The sequence below is a fragment of the Pristiophorus japonicus genome, unplaced genomic scaffold, assembly GCF_044704955.1.
Source record: "Pristiophorus japonicus isolate sPriJap1 unplaced genomic scaffold, sPriJap1.hap1 HAP1_SCAFFOLD_340, whole genome shotgun sequence".
In the NCBI taxonomy this organism is placed as follows: Eukaryota; Metazoa; Chordata; class Chondrichthyes; family Pristiophoridae; genus Pristiophorus; species Pristiophorus japonicus.
In genome coordinates this window covers 173,396-191,826 of record NW_027253216.1, presented here as the reverse complement: position 1 = coordinate 191,826, position 18,431 = coordinate 173,396, and the positions used below count along the sequence as shown (strand labels likewise).

Sequence of the window (18,431 nt, the reverse complement as noted above, 5' to 3'; positions counted from 1 at the left end):
GAATATTTCCCACGCATTATCCAGAGTGTTCCCCACAAATTATAGAGAGTGTTTCCCACATATTATAGAAAGTGTTTCCCACACATTATAGAGAGTGTTCCCCACACATTATAGAGAGTGTTCTCCACAGATTATAGAGAGTGTTTCCACACATTATAGAGAGTCTTTCCACACATTATAGAGAGTGTTTTACACACATTATAGAGAGTGTTTCCCACACATTATAGAGAGTGTTCCCCACACATTATAGAGATTGTTTCCACACATTATAGAGAGTGTTCCCCACACAATATAGGGAATATTTCCCACCCATTATAGACAGTGTTCCCCACACATTATAGAGAGTGTTCCCCACATATTACAGTGAATGTTCCTCACACATTAGAGAGAGATTTCCCCACACATTATAGAGAATGTTCCTCACACATTATACAGAGTGTTCCTCACACATTAGACAGAGTGTTCCCCACACATTATAGAGTATGTTCCCCACACATTATAGAAACTGTTACCTTAAATTTTAGAAACTGTTTCCCACACATTATAGAGAGTGTTTCCACACATTATAGAGAGTGTTTCACACACATTATAGAGAGTGTTCCCCACACATTATAGAGAGTGTTTCCCACACATTATAGACAGTGTTCCCCACACATTATAGAGAGTGTTCCCCACACATTATAGATAGTGTGTCCCACACATTACAGAGAGTGTTCCCCACACATTATAGAGAGTGTTTCCCTCACATTATGGAGTGTTCCCCACAAAATATAGGGAATGTTCACCACACATTATAGAGAGTGTTCCTCACACATTAGAGAAAGTGTTTCCCACACATCACAGAGAGTGTTCCCCACACATTATAAAAAGTATTTCCCACACATTATAGAAAGTGTTCCCCACACATTACAGAGAGTGTTTCCCACACATTATAGAGAGTGTTTCCAACACATTATAGAGAGTGTTCCTCACACATTATAGAGAGTGTTTGCCACACATTATAGAGAGTGTTCCCCACACATTACAGAGAGTGTTTCCAACACATTATAGAGAGTGTTCCCCACACATTAGAGAGAGTGTTTCCCACACATTACAGAGAGTGTTCCCCACACATTATAGAGAGTCTTTCGACACATTATAGAAAGTGTTTCCCACACATTATAGAGAGTGTTTCCCACACATTACAGAGTGTTCCCCACACATTATAGAGAGTGTTCCCCACACATTATAGAGAGTGTTCCCCACACATTATAGAGAGTGTTCCCCACACATTATAGAAAGTGTTTCCCACACATTATAGAGAGTGTTCCCCACACATTATAGAGAGTGTTCCCCACACATTATAGAAAGTGTTTCCCACACATTACAGAGAGTGTTCCCCACACATTATAGAGAGTGTTTCCACACATTATAGAGAGTGTTCCCCACAGATTTTAGAGAGTCTTCCCCACAAATTATAGAGAGTGTTTCCCACACATTATAGCGAGTGTTCCCAGCACATTATAGAGAGTGTTCCCAACACATTATAGAGAGCGTTTCCACACATTATAGAAAAGTGTTTCCACACATTATATCGAGTGTTCCCCACACATTATAGAGAGTGTTTCCACACATTATAGAAAGATTTTTCCCACGCATTACAGAGAATATTTCCCACGCATTATCCAGAGTGTTTCCACATATTATAGAGAGTGTTCCCCACAAATTATAGAGAGTGTTTCCCACATATTATAGAAAGTGTTTCCCACACATTATAGAGAGTATTTCCCACACATTATAGAGAGTGTTCTCCACAGATTATAGAGAGTGTTTCCACACATTATAGAGAGTCTTTCCACACATTATAGAGAGTGTTTCCCACACATTACAGAGAGTGTTCCCCACACATTATAGAGAGTGTTCCCCACATATTACAGTGAATGTTCCTCACACATTAGAGAGAGATTTCCCCACACATTATAGAGAATGTTCCTCACACATTATACAGAGTGTTCCTCACACATTATACAGAGTGTTCCCCACACATTATAGAGTATGTTCCCCACACATTATAGAAACTGTTACCTTAAATTTTAGAAACTGTTTCCCACACATTATAGAGAGTGTTTCCACACATTATAGAGAGTGTTTCACACACATTATAGAGAGTGTTCCCCACACATTATAGAGAGTGTTTCCCACACATTATAGACAGTGTTCCCCACACATTATAGAGAGTGTTCCCCACACATTATAGATAGTGTGTCCCACACATTACAGAGAGTGTTCCCCACACATTATAGAGAGTGTTTCCCTCACATTATGGAGTGTTCCCCACAAAATATAGGGAATGTTCACCACACATTATAGAGAGTGTTCCTCACACATTAGAGAAAGTGTTTCCCACACATCACAGAGAGTGTTCCCCACACATTATAAAAAGTATTTCCCACACATTATAGAAAGTGTTCCCCACACATTACAGAGAGTGTTTCCCACACATTATAGAGAGTGTTTCCAACACATTATAGAGAGTGTTCCTCACACATTATAGAGAGTGTTTGCCACACATTATAGAGAGTGTTCCCCACACATTACAGAGAGTGTTTCCAACACATTATAGAGAGTGTTCCCCACACATTAGAGAGAGTGTTTCCCACACATTACAGAGAGTGTTCCCCACACATTATAGAGAGTCTTTCGACACATTATAGAAAGTGTTTCCCACACATTATAGAGAGTGTTTCCCACACATTACAGAGTGTTCCCCACACATTATAGAGAGTGTTTCCCACACATTATAGAGAGTGTTCCCCACACATTATAGAGAGTGTTCCCCACACATTATAGAGAGTGTTCCCCACACATTATAGAAAGTGTTTCCCACACATTATAGAGAGTGTTCCCCACACATTATAGAGAGTGTTCCCCACACATTATAGAAAGTGTTTCCCACACATTACAGAGAGTGTTCCCCACACATTATAGAGAGTGTTTCCACACATTATAGAGAGTGTTCCCCACAGATTTTAGAGAGTCTTCCCCACAAATTATAGAGAGTGTTTCCCACACATTATAGCGAGTGTTCCCAGCACATTATAGAGAGTGTTCCCAACACATTATAGAGAGCGTTTCCACACATTATAGAAAAGTGTTTCCACACATTATATCGAGTGTTCCCCACACATTATAGAGAGTGTTTCCACACATTATAGAAAGATTTTTCCCACGCATTACAGAGAATATTTCCCACGCATTATCCAGAGTGTTTCCACACATTATAGAGAGTGTTCCCCACAAATTATAGAGAGTGTTTCCCACATATTATAGAAAGTGTTTCCCACACATTATAGAGAGTATTTCCCACACATTATAGAGAGTGTTCTCCACAGATTATAGAGAGTGTTTCCACACATTATAGAGAGTCTTTCCACACATTATAGAGAGTGTTTCACACACATTATAGTGAGTGTTCCCCACACATTATAGAGAGTGTTTCCCACACATTATAGAGAGTGTTTCCCACACATTACAGAGAGTGTTCCCCACACATTATAGAGAGCGTTTCCCACACATTATAGAGAGTGTTCCCGACACATTATAGAGAGTGTTCCCCACACATTATAGATAGTGTTCCCCACACATTATAGAAAGTGTTTCCCACACATTATAGAAAGTGTTTCCCACACATTACAGAGTGTTCCCCACACATTATAGAGAGTTTTCCTCACACCTTATAGAGTGTTCCTCACACATTATAGAGTTTGTTCCCCACACATGATAGAGAGTGTTTCCCACATATTACAGAGAGTGTTCCCCACGTATTATAGAGTGCTCCCCAAACATTACAGAGAGTGTTCCCCACACAATATAGGGAATGTTTCCCAACACATTATAGAGAGTGTTTCCCACACATTATAGGGAATGTTTCCCAACACATTATAAAGTGTTTCCCACACATTATAGAGAGTGTTTCCCACACATTATAGAGAGTGTTTCACACACATTATAGAGAGTTTTCCTCACGCATGATAGAGAGTGTTCCCCACACATTATAGAGAGTGTTCCCCACACATTATACAGAGTGATTCCCACACATTATAGAGAATGTTCCCCACACATTATAGAGAGTTTTCCTCACGCATGATAGGGAGTGTTCCCCACACATTATAGAGAGTGTTTCCCACACATTATGGAGAGTGTTCCCCACACATTATAGAGAGTGATTCCCACACATTATAGAGAATGTTCCCCACACATTATAGAGAGTGTTCCCCACACATTATATAGAGCGTTTCCAACACATTATAGAGAGTGTTCCCCACAAATTATAGAGAGTGTTTCCCACACAGTATAGAGAGTATTTCACACACATTACAGAGGCTGTTCCTCACACATTATAGAGAGTTTTTCCCACTCATTTCCGAGAGTGTATCCCAAACATTTCCAAGAGTGTTTCCCACACATTATAGAGAGTGTTTCCCACACATTATAGAGAGTGTTCCCCACGCATTATAGAGAGTCTTCCCAACACATTATAGAGAGTGTTCCCCACACATTATAGAGAGTGTTTCCCACACATTATAGAGAGCTTTCCTCACACATTATAGAAAGTGTTCCACACACATTATAGAGAATGTTTCCAACACATTATAGAGAGTGTTTGCCACACATTATAGAGAGTGTTTCCCACACATGAGAGAGAGTGTTTCCAACACATTATAGAGAGTGTTTCACACACATTATAGAGAGTGTTTCCCACACATGAGAGAGAGTGTTTCCAACACATTATAGAGAGTGTTTCACACACATTATAGAGAGTGTTTCCCACACGAGAGAGAGTGTTTCCAACACATTATAGAGAGTGTTTCACACACATTATAGAGAGTGTTACCCACACATTATAGAGAGTGTTTCACACACATTATAGAGAGTGTTCCCCACACATTACAGAGAGTGTTTCCCACACATTATAGAGAGTGTTTCACACACATTATAGAGAGTGTTTCACACAAATTATAGAGAGTGTTTCCCACACATTATAGAAAGCGTTTCCAACACATTATAGAGAGTGTTTGCCACACATTATAGAGAGTGTTCCCCACACATTACAGAGAGTGTTTCCCACACATTATAGAGAGTCTTTCGACACATTATAGAAAGTGTTTCCCACACATTATAGAGAGTCTTTCGACACATTATAGAGAGTGTTCCCCACACATTATAGAGAGTCTTTCGACACATTATAGAGAGTGTTTCCCACACATTATAGAGAGTCTTTCGACACATTACAGAGAGTGTTCCCCACACATTATAGAGAGTCTTTCGACACATTATAGAGAGTGTTTCACACACATTATAGAGAGTGTTTCCCACACATTACAGAAAGTGTTTCCCACATATTATAGAAAGTGTTTCCCACACATTATAGAGAGTATTTCCCACACATTATAGAGAGTGTTCTCCACAGATTATAGAGAGTGTTTCCACACATTATAGAGAGTCTTTCCACACATTATAGAGAGTGTTTCACACACATTATAGAGAGTGTTTCCCACACATTATAGAGAGTGTTCCCCACACATTATAGAGAGTGTTCCCCACAAATTATAGAGAGTGTTTCCCACACAGTATAGAGAGTATTTCACACACATTACAGAGGCTGTTCCTCACACATTATAGAGAGTTTTTCCCACACATTTCCGAGAGTGTATCCCAAACATTTCCAAGAGTGTTTCCCACACATTATAGAGAGTGTTTCCCACACATTATAGAGAGTGTTCCCCACACATTATAGAGAGTCTTCCCAACACATTATAGAGAGTGTTCCCCACACATTATAGAGAGTGTTTCCCACACATTATAGAGAGCTTTCCTCACACATTATAGAAAGTGTTCCACACACATTATAGAGAATGTTTCCAACACATTATAGAGAGTGTTTGCCACACATTATAGAGAGTGTTTCCCACACGAGAGAGAGTGTTTCCAACACATTATAGAGAGTGTTTCACACACATTATAGAGAGTGTTTCCCACACATTATAGAGAGTGTTCCACACACATTATAGAGAATGTTTCCAACACATTATAGAGAGTGTTTGCCACACATTATAGAGAGTGTTTGCCACACATTATAGAGAGTGTTTCCCACACATGAGAGAGAGTGTTTCCAACACATTATAGAGAGTGTTTCACACACATTATAGAGAGTGTTCCCCACACATTATAGAGAGTGTTTCACACACATTATAGAGAGTGTTCCCCACACATTACAGAGAGTGTTTCCCACACATTATAGAGAGTGTTTCCAACACATTATAGAGAGTGTTTCACACACATTATAGAGAGTGTTCCCCACACATTATAGAGAGTGTTTCACACACATTATAGAGAGTGTATCCCACACATTATAGAGAGTGTTTCACACACATTATAGAGAGTGTTTCACACACATTATAGAGAGTGTTTCCCACAAATTATAGAAAGCGTTTCCAACACATTATAGAGAGTGTTTGCCACACATTATAGAAAGTGTTCCCCACACATTACAGAGAGTGTTTCCCACACATTATAGAGAGTCTTTCGACACATTATAGAAAGTGTTTCCCACACATTATAGAGAGTCTTTCGACACATTATAGAGAGTGTTCCCCACACATTATAGAGAGTCTTTCGACACATTATAGAGAGTGTTTCCCACACATTATAGAGAGTCTTTCGACACATTACAGAGAGTGTTCCCCACACATTATAGAGAGTCTTTCGACACATTATAGAGAGTGTTTCACACACATTATAGAGAGTGTTTCCCACACATTACAGAGAGTGTTTCCCACATATTATAGAAAGTGTTTCCCACACATTATAGAGAGTATTTCCCACACATTATAGAGAGTGTTCTCCACAGATTATAGAGAGTGTTTCCACACATTATAGAGAGTCTTTCCACACATTATAGAGAGTGTTTCACACACATTATAGAGAGTGTTTCCCACACATTATAGAGAGTGTTCCCCACACATTATAGAGATTGTTTCCACACATTATCGACAGTGTTCCCCACACATTATAGAGAGTGTTCCCCACATATTACAGAGAATGTTCCTCACACATTAGAGAGAGATTTCCCCACACATTATAGAGAATGTTCCTCACACATTATACAGAGTGTTCCTCACACATTATACAGAGTGTTCCTCACACATTATACAGAGTGTTCCCCACACATTATAGAGTATGTTCCCCACACATTATAGAAACTGTTACCTTAAATTTTAGAAACTGTTTCCCACACATTATAGAGAGTGTTTCCCACACATTATAGAGAGTGTTTCCACACATTATAGATAGTGTTTCACACACATTATAGAGAGTGTTCCCCACACATTATAGAGAGTGTTCCCCACACATTACAGAGAGTGTTTCCCACACATTATAGAGAGTGTTTCCACACATTATAGATAGTGTTTCACACACATTATAGAGAGTGTTCCCCACACATTATAGAGAGTGTTCCCCACACATTATAGAGAGTGTTCCCCACACATTATAGAGAGTGTTCCCCACACATTATAGAGAGTGTTTCCCACACATTATAGACAGTGTTCCCCACACATTATAGAGAGTGTTCCCTACACATTATAGATAGTGTGTCCCACACATTACAGAGAGTGTTCCCCACATATTATAGAGAGTGTTTCCCTCACATTATGGAGTGTTCCCCACAAAATATAGGGAATGTTCACCACACATTATAGACAGTGTTCCCCACACATTATAGAGAGTGTTCCTCACACATTAGAGAAAGTGTTTCCCACACATCACAGAGAGTGTTCCCCACACATTATAGAAAGTATTTCCCACACATTATAGAAAGTGTTTCCCACACATTGCAGAGAAAGTGTTTCCCACACATTTTAGCGACGATTCCCCACATATTATAGAGGATGTTCCCCACACATTATCGAGAGTGTTCCCCACACATTATAAAGAGTGTTCCCCACACATTATAGAGAGTGTTTCACACACATTATAGAGAGTGTTTCCCACACATTATAGAGAGTGTTTCCACACATTATAGATAGTGTTTCACACACATTATAGAGAGTGTTCCCCACACATTATAGAGGGTATTTCCCACACATTATAGACAGTGTTCCCCACACATTATAGAGAGTGTTCCCCACACATTATAGATAGTGTTCCCCACACATTATAGAAAGTGTTTCCCACACATTAGAGAGTGTTTCCCACACATAATAGAGAGTCTTTTGACACATTATAGAGAGTGTTTCACACACATTATAGAGAGTGTTCCCCACACATTATAGAAAGTGTTTCCCACACATTATAGAAAGTGTTTCCCACACATTACAGAGAGTGTTCCCCACACATTATAGAGAGTGTTTCCACACATTATAGAGAGTGTTCCCCACAGAATTTAGAGAGTCTTCCCCACAAATTATAGAGAGTGTTTCCCACACATTATAGCGAGTGTTCCCCGCACATTATAGAGAGTGTTCCCAACACATTATAGAGAGTGTTTCCACACATTGTAGAAAAGTGTTTCCACACATTATATCGAGTCTTCCCCACACATTATAGAGAGTGTTTCCACATATTATAGAAAGATTTTTCCCACACATTACAGAGAATATTTCCCACGCATTATCCAGAGTGTTCCCCACACATTATAGAGAGTGTTTCCCTCACATTATAGAGAGTGTTCACCACACAATATAGGGAGCGTTCCCCACACATTATAGAGAGTTTTCCCCACACATTACAGAGAGTGTTCCTCACACATTATAGAAAGTTTTCCTCACACATTATAGAGTGTTCCCCACACATTATAAAGAGTATTCCTCACACATTATTGAGAGTGTTCCCACACATTATAGACAGTGTTCCTCACACATTATAGAGAGTGTTTCGCACACATTATAGAGAATGTTCACCACACATTATTGAGATTGATTCCCACACAGTATAGAGAATGTCCCCCACACATTATAGAGAGTGTTCCCAACACATTATAGAGAGTGTTTCCCACACATTATAGAGAGTGTTCCACAAACATTATAGAGAGTGTTCCCCACACATTATAGAGAGCGTTTCCGACACATTATAGAGAGTGTTCCCCACACATTATAGAGAGTGTTCCCCACACATTACAGAGAGTTTTTCCCACACATTATAGAGAGTGTTCCCCACACATTATCGAGAGTGTTCCTCACACATTATAGAGAGTTTTCCTCACACATTATAGAGAGTGTTCCCCACACAGGATAGAGAGTGTTCCCCATACATTACAGAGAGTGTTTCCCGCACATAATAGAGAATATTTGCGACACATTATCGAAAGTGTTTCCCACATATGATAGAGAATGTTTCCCACACATTATACAGTGTTTCCACACATTATAGAGAGTGTTCCCCACACATTATAGAGAGTGTTCCCCACACATTATAGAGAGTGTTCCCCACACATTATAGAGAGCGTTTCCGACACACTATAGAGAGTGTTTCCCACACATTATAGAGAGTGTTCCCCACACATTACAGAGAGTTTTTCCCACACATTATAGAGAGTGCTCCCCACACATTATCGAGAGTGTTCCTCACACATTATAGAGAGTTTTCCTCACACATTATAGAGTGTTTGCCACACATTATAGAGAGTGTTCCCCACACATTACAGAGAGTGTTTCCCACACATTATAGAGTGTTCCCCACATATTATAGAGACAGTTCCCCACACATTATAGAGAGTGTTCCCCACACATTACAGAGAGTGTTTCCCACACATTATAGAGAATATTTGCGACACATTATCGAAAGTGTTTCCCACATATGATAGAGAATGTTTCCCACACATTATACAGTGTTTCCACACATTATAGAGAGTGTTCCCCACACATTATAGAGAGTGTTCCCCACACATTATAGAGAGTGTTCCCCACACATTACAGAGAGTGTTCCTCACACATTATAGAAAGTTTTCCTCACACATTATAGAGTGTTCCCCACACAATATAGGGAGCGTTCCCCACACATTATAGAGAATATTTGCGACACATTATCGAAAGTGTTTCCCACATATGATAGAGAATGTTTCCCACACATTATACAGTGTTTCCACACATTATAGAGAGTGTTCCCCACACATTATAGAGAGTGTTCCCCACACATTATAGAGTGTTCCCCACACATTACAGAGAGTGTTCCTCACACATTATAGAAAGTTTTCCTCACACATTATAGAGTGTTCCCCACACATTATAAAGAGTATTCCTCACACATTATAGAGTGTTTGCCACACATTATAGAGAGTGTTCCCCACACATTACAGAGAGTGTTTCCCACACATTATAGAGTGTTCCCCACATATTATAGAGACAGTTCCCCACACATTATAGAGAGTGTTCCCCACACATTACAGAGAGTGTTTCCCACACATTATAGAGAGCGTTTCCGACACACTATAGAGAGTGTTTCCCACACATTATAGAGAGTGTTCCCCACACATTACAGAGAGTTTTTCCCACACATTATAGAGAGTGCTCCCCACACATTATCGAGAGTGTTCCTCACACATTATAGAGAGTTTTCCTCACACATTATAGAGTGTTTGCCACACATTCTCGAGAGTGTTCCCCACACATTACAGAGAGTGTTTCCCACACATTATAGAGTGTTCCCCACATATTATAGAGACAGTTCCCCACACATTATAGAGAGTGTTCCCCACACATTACAGAGAGTGTTTCCCACACATTATAGAGAATATTTGCGACACATTATCGAAAGTGTTTCCCACATATGATAGAGAATGTTTCCCACACATTATACAGTGTTTCCACACATTATAGAGAGTGTTCCCCACACATTATAGAGAGTGTTCCCCACACATTATAGAGAGTGTTCCCCATACATTACAGAGAGTGTTCCTCACACATTATAGAAAGTTTTCCTCACACATTATAGAGTGTTCCCCACACATTATAAAGAGTATTCCTCACACATTATTGAGAGTGTTCCCCACACATTATAGACAGTGTTCCTCACACATTATAGAGAGTGTTTCGCACACATTATAGAGAATGTTCACCAAACATTATTGAGATTGATTCCCACACAGTATAGAGAATGTTCCCCACACATTATAGAGAGTGTTCCCAACACATTATAGAGAGAGTTCCCCACACATTATAGAGAGTGTTTCCCACACATTATAGAGAGTGTTTCAAACACATTATAGAGAGTGTTTCCCTCACAGTATAGAGAGTGTTCACCACACAATATAGGGAGCGTTCCCCACACATTATAGAGAATATTTGCGACACATTATCGAAAGTGTTTCCCACATATGATAGAGAATGTTTCCCACACATTATACAGTGTTTCCACACATTATAGAGAGTGTTCCCCACACATTATAGAGAGTGTTCCCCACACATTATAGAGAGTGTTCCCCACACATTATAGAGAGTGTTTCCCACACATTATAGAGAGTGTTTCCCACACATTATCGAGAGTGTTCCTCACACATTATAGAGAGTTTTCCTCACACATTATCGAGAGTGTTCCCCACACGTTATAGAGAGTGTTCCTCACACATTATAGAGAGTGTTTCCAACACATTATCGAGTTTGTTCCCCACACATTATAAAGAGTGTTCCCCACATATTATAGAGACAGTTCCCCACACATTATAGAGAGTGCTCTCCAAACATTATAGAGAGTGTTCCCCACACAATATAGGGAAAGTTTCCCAACGCATTATAGAGAGTGTTTCCCACACATTATAGAGAGTGTTCCCCACACAATATAGAGAGTGTTCCTAACACATTATAAAGAGTTTTCCTCACACATTATAGAGAGTGTTCCCCACACATTATAGAGAGTGATTCCCACACATTATAGAGAATGTTCCCCACACATTATAGAGAGTGTTCCCCACACATTATAGAGAGCGTTTCCGACACATTATAGAAAGTGTTTCCCACATATTATAGAGAATGATTCCCACACATTATACATTGTTTCCACACATTATAGAGTGTTCCCCACACATTACAGAGAGTGTTCCCCACACATTATAGAGAGTGTTTCCCACACATTATAGAGAGTGTTCCCCACACATTATAGAGAGTGTTCCCCACACATTATAGAGAGTGTTTCCCACATATTATACAGAATGTTCCCCAGATATTATAGAGAGTTTTCCCACACATTATGGAGAGTGTTCCCTACACATTATAGAGAGTGTTCCCGACACATTATCGAGAATGTTTCCACACATTATAGAGAGTGTTTCCTGCACAATATAGAAAGTGTTTCCACACACTATAGAGAATGTTTCCCACACATTATAGAGAGTGTTTCCCACACTCTATAGAGAGTGTTTACCACACATTAAAGAGAGTGTCTTCCACACATTATAGAGTGTTGCACACACATTATAGAGATTGTTTCCCACACATTATAGAGAGTGTTCCCCACACATTATAGAAAGTGTTTCCCACACATTATAGAAAGTGTGTCCCACACATTACAGAGAGTGTTCCCCACATATTATGGAGACAGTTCCCCACACATTATAGAGAGTGTTCCCCACACATTACAGAGAGTGTTTCCCACACATTATAGAGAATATTTGCGACACATTATCGAAAGTGTTTCCCACATATGATAGAGAATGTTTCCCACACATTATACAGTGTTTCCACACATTATAGAGAGTGTTCCCCACCCATTATAGAAAGTGTTTCCCACACACTATAGAGAGTGTTTCCCACACATTATAGAGTTTGTTCCCCACACATGATAGAGATTGTTCCTCACAAATTATAGAGAATTTTTCCCACACATTATAGAGAGATATCCACACACATTACAGAGAGTGTTTCCCACACATTATCGAGAGTGTTCCTCACACATTGTAGAGAGTTTTCCTCACACATTATAGAGTGTTCCCCACACATTATATGGAGTGTTCCTCACACATTATAGAGAGCGTTTCCCACATATTACAGAGAGTGTTCCCCACATATTATAGAGAAAGTTCCCCACGTATTATAGAGTGCTCCCCAAACATTACAGAGAGTGTTCCCCACACAATATAGGGAATGTTTCCCAACACATTACAGAGAGTGTTTCCCACACATTATAGAGAGTGTTTCACACACATTATAGAGAGTTTTCCTCACGCATTATAGAGAGTGTTCCCCACACATTATAGAGAGTGTTTCCCACACATTATGGAGAGTGTTCCCCACACATTATAGAGAGTGATTCCCACACATTATAGAGAATGTTCCCCACACATTATAGAGAGTGTTCCCCACACATTATAGAGAGTGTTCCCCACACATTATATAGAGCGTTTCCGACACATTATAGAGAGTGTTCCTCACACAGTGTAGAAAGTTTTCCTCACACATTACAGAGTGTTCCCCACACATTATAAAGAGTATTCCTCACACATTATTGAGAGTGTTCCCCACACATTATAAAGAGTGTTCCCCACACATTATAGAGAGTGTTTCCCTCACATTATAGAGAGTGTTTCCCTCACATTATAGAGAGTGTTCCCCACATATTACAGAGAATGTTCCCCACACATTGTAGAGAGTGTTTCCCACACATTATAGAGAGTGTTCCCCACACATTATAGAGAGTGTTCCCCACACATTATAGTGTTTCCCACACATTATAGAGAGTGTTTCCCACATATTATACAGAATGTTCCCCAGACATTATAGAGAGTTTTCCCACACATTATGGAGAGTGTTCCCTACACATTATAGAGAGTGTTCCCGACACATTATCGAGAGTGTTTCCACACATTATAGAGAGTGTTTCCCGCACAATATAGAAAGTGTTTCCACACACTATAGAGAATGTTTCCCACACATTATAGAGAGTGTTTCCCACACTCTATAGAGAGTGTTTACCACACATTAAAGAGAGTGTCTCCCACACATTATAGAGTGTTGCCCACACATTATAGAGATTGTTTCCCACACATTATAGAGAGTGTTCCCCAAACATGATAGAGAGTGTTCCTCACAAATTATAGAGATTGTTTCCCACACATTATAGAGAGTGTTCCTCACACATTATAGAGAGTTTTCCTCACACATTACAGAGTGCTCCCCACATATTATAGAGACAGTTCCCCACACTTTATAGAGAGTGCTCTCCAAACATTATAGAGAGTGTTCCCCACACAATATAGGGAATGTTTCCCAACACATTATTGAAAGTGTTTCCCACACATTATAGAGAGTGTTTCGCACACATTATAGAGAATGTTCACCACACATTATTGAGATTGATTCCCACACAGTATAGAGAATGTCCCCCACACATTATAGAGAGTGTTCCCAACACATTATAGAGAGTGTTTCCCACACATTATAGAGAGTGTTCCACAAACATTATAGAGAGTGTTCCCCACACATTATAGAGAGCGTTTCCGACACATTATAGAGAGTGTTCCCCACACATTATAGAGAGTGTTCCCCACACATTACAGAGAGTTTTTCCCACACATTATAGAGAGTGTTCCCCACACATTATCGAGAGTGTTCCTCACACATTATAGAGAGTTTTCCTCACACATTATAGAGAGTGTTCCCCACACAGGATAGAGAGTGTTCCCCATACATTACAGAGAGTGTTTCCCGCACATAATAGAGAATATTTGCGACACATTATCGAAAGTGTTTCCCACATATGATAGAGAATGTTTCCCACACATTATACAGTGTTTCCACACATTATAGAGAGTGTTCCCCACACATTATAGAGAGTGTTCCCCACACATTATAGAGAGTGTTCCCCACACATTATAGAGAGCGTTTCCGACACACTATAGAGAGTGTTTCCCACACATTATAGAGAGTGTTCCCCACACATTACAGAGAGTTTTTCCCACACATTATAGAGAGTGCTCCCCACACATTATCGAGAGTGTTCCTCACACATTATAGAGAGTTTTCCTCACACATTATAGAGTGTTTGCCACACATTATAGAGAGTGTTCCCCACACATTACAGAGAGTGTTTCCCACACATTATAGAGTGTTCCCCACATATTATAGAGACAGTTCCCCACACATTATAGAGAGTGTTCCCCACACATTACAGAGAGTGTTTCCCACACATTATAGAGAATATTTGCGACACATTATCGAAAGTGTTTCCCACATATGATAGAGAATGTTTCCCACACATTATACAGTGTTTCCACACATTATAGAGAGTGTTCCCCACACATTATAGAGAGTGTTCCCCACACATTATAGAGAGTGTTCCCCACACATTACAGAGAGTGTTCCTCACACATTATAGAAAGTTTTCCTCACACATTATAGAGTGTTCCCCACACAATATAGGGAGCGTTCCCCACACATTATAGAGAATATTTGCGACACATTATCGAAAGTGTTTCCCACATATGATAGAGAATGTTTCCCACACATTATACAGTGTTTCCACACATTATAGAGAGTGTTCCCCACACATTATAGAGAGTGTTCCCCACACATTATAGAGTGTTCCCCACACATTACAGAGAGTGTTCCTCACACATTATAGAAAGTTTTCCTCACACATTATAGAGTGTTCCCCACACATTATAAAGAGTATTCCTCACACATTATAGAGTGTTTGCCACACATTATAGAGAGTGTTCCCCACACATTACAGAGAGTGTTTCCCACACATTATAGAGTGTTCCCCACATATTATAGAGACAGTTCCCCACACATTATAGAGAGTGTTCCCCACACATTACAGAGAGTGTTTCCCACACATTATAGAGAGCGTTTCCGACACACTATAGAGAGTGTTTCCCACACATTATAGAGAGTGTTCCCCACACATTACAGAGAGTTTTTCCCACACATTATAGAGAGTGCTCCCCACACATTATCGAGAGTGTTCCTCACACATTATAGAGAGTTTTCCTCACACATTATAGAGTGTTTGCCACACATTCTCGAGAGTGTTCCCCACACATTACAGAGAGTGTTTCCCACACATTATAGAGTGTTCCCCACATATTATAGAGACAGTTCCCCACACATTATAGAGAGTGTTCCCCACACATTACAGAGAGTGTTTCCCACACATTATAGAGAATATTTGCGACACATTATCGAAAGTGTTTCCCACATATGATAGAGAATGTTTCCCACACATTATACAGTGTTTCCACACATTATAGAGAGTGTTCCCCACACATTATAGAGAGTGTTCCCCACACATTATAGAGAGTGTTCCCCATACATTACAGAGAGTGTTCCTCACACATTATAGAAAGTTTTCCTCACACATTATAGAGTGTTCCCCACACATTATAAAGAGTATTCCTCACACATTATTGAGAGTGTTCCCCACACATTATAGACAGTGTTCCTCACACATTATAGAGAGTGTTTCGCACACATTATAGAGAATGTTCACCAAACATTATTGAGATTGATTCCCACACAGTATAGAGAATGTTCCCCACACATTATAGAGAGTGTTCCCAACACATTATAGAGAGAGTTCCCCACACATTATAGAGAGTGTTTCCCACACATTATAGAGAGTGTTTCAAACACATTATAGAGAGTGTTTCCCTCACAGTATAGAGAGTGTTCACCACACAATATAGGGAGCGTTCCCCACACATTATAGAGAATATTTGCGACACATTATCGAAAGTGTTTCCCACATATGATAGAGAATGTTTCCCACACATTATACAGTGTTTCCACACATTATAGAGAGTGTTCCCCACACATTATAGAGAGTGTTCCCCACACATTATAGAGAGTGTTCCCCACACATTATAGAGAGTGTTTCCCACACATTATAGAGAGTGTTTCCCACACATTATCGAGAGTGTTCCTCACACATTATAGAGAGTTTTCCTCACACATTATCGAGAGTGTTCCCCACACGTTATAGAGAGTGTTCCTCACACATTATAGAGAGTGTTTCCAACACATTATCGAGTTTGTTCCCCACACATTATAAAGAGTGTTCCCCACATATTATAGAGACAGTTCCCCACACATTATAGAGAGTGCTCTCCAAACATTATAGAGAGTGTTCCCCACACAATATAGGGAAAGTTTCCCAACGCATTATAGAGAGTGTTTCCCACACATTATAGAGAGTGTTCCCCACACAATATAGAGAGTGTTCCTAACACATTATAAAGAGTTTTCCTCACACATTATAGAGAGTGTTCCCCACACATTATAGAGAGTGATTCCCACACATTATAGAGAATGTTCCCCACACATTATAGAGAGTGTTCCCCACACATTATAGAGAGCGTTTCCGACACATTATAGAAAGTGTTTCCCACATATTATAGAGAATGATTCCCACACATTATACATTGTTTCCACACATTATAGAGTGTTCCCCACACATTACAGAGAGTGTTCCCCACACATTATAGAGAGTGTTTCCCACACATTATAGAGAGTGTTCCCCACACATTATAGAGAGTGTTCCCCACACATTATAGAGAGTGTTTCCCACATATTATACAGAATGTTCCCCAGATATTATAGAGAGTTTTCCCACACATTATGGAGAGTGTTCCCTACACATTATAGAGAGTGTTCCCGACACATTATCGAGAATGTTTCCACACATTATAGAGAGTGTTTCCTGCACAATATAGAAAGTGTTTCCACACACTATAGAGAATGTTTCCCACACATTATAGAGAGTGTTTCCCACACTCTATAGAGAGTGTTTACCACACATTAAAGAGAGTGTCTTCCACACATTATAGAGTGTTGCACACACATTATAGAGATTGTTTCCCACACATTATAGAGAGTGTTCCCCACACATTATAGAAAGTGTTTCCCACACATTATAGAAAGTGTGTCCCACACATTACAGAGAGTGTTCCCCACATATTATGGAGACAGTTCCCCACACATTATAGAGAGTGTTCCCCACACATTACAGAGAGTGTTTCCCACACATTATAGAGAATATTTGCGACACATTATCGAAAGTGTTTCCCACATATGATAGAGAATGTTTCCCACACATTATACAGTGTTTCCACACATTATAGAGAGTGTTCCCCACCCATTATAGAAAGTGTTTCCCACACACTATAGAGAGTGTTTCCCACACATTATAGAGTTTGTTCCCCACACATGATAGAGATTGTTCCTCACAAATTATAGAGAATTTTTCCCACACATTATAGAGAGATATCCACACACATTACAGAGAGTGTTTCCCACACATTATCGAGAGTGTTCCTCACACATTGTAGAGAGTTTTCCTCACACATTATAGAGTGTTCCCCACACATTATATGGAGTGTTCCTCACACATTATAGAGAGCGTTTCCCACATATTACAGAGAGTGTTCCCCACATATTATAGAGAAAGTTCCCCACGTATTATAG

At 39.7% G+C, this 18,431-nt stretch overlaps 1 protein-coding gene across 7 annotated transcripts in view; it reads right to left on the bottom strand.

Moving 5' to 3' along the window:
* LOC139250046 (steroid hormone receptor ERR2-like) overlaps positions 1-18,431 on the bottom strand; it is a 294,985-nt gene that overhangs the window by 231,295 nt on the left and 45,259 nt on the right. The window lies entirely within an intron of this gene.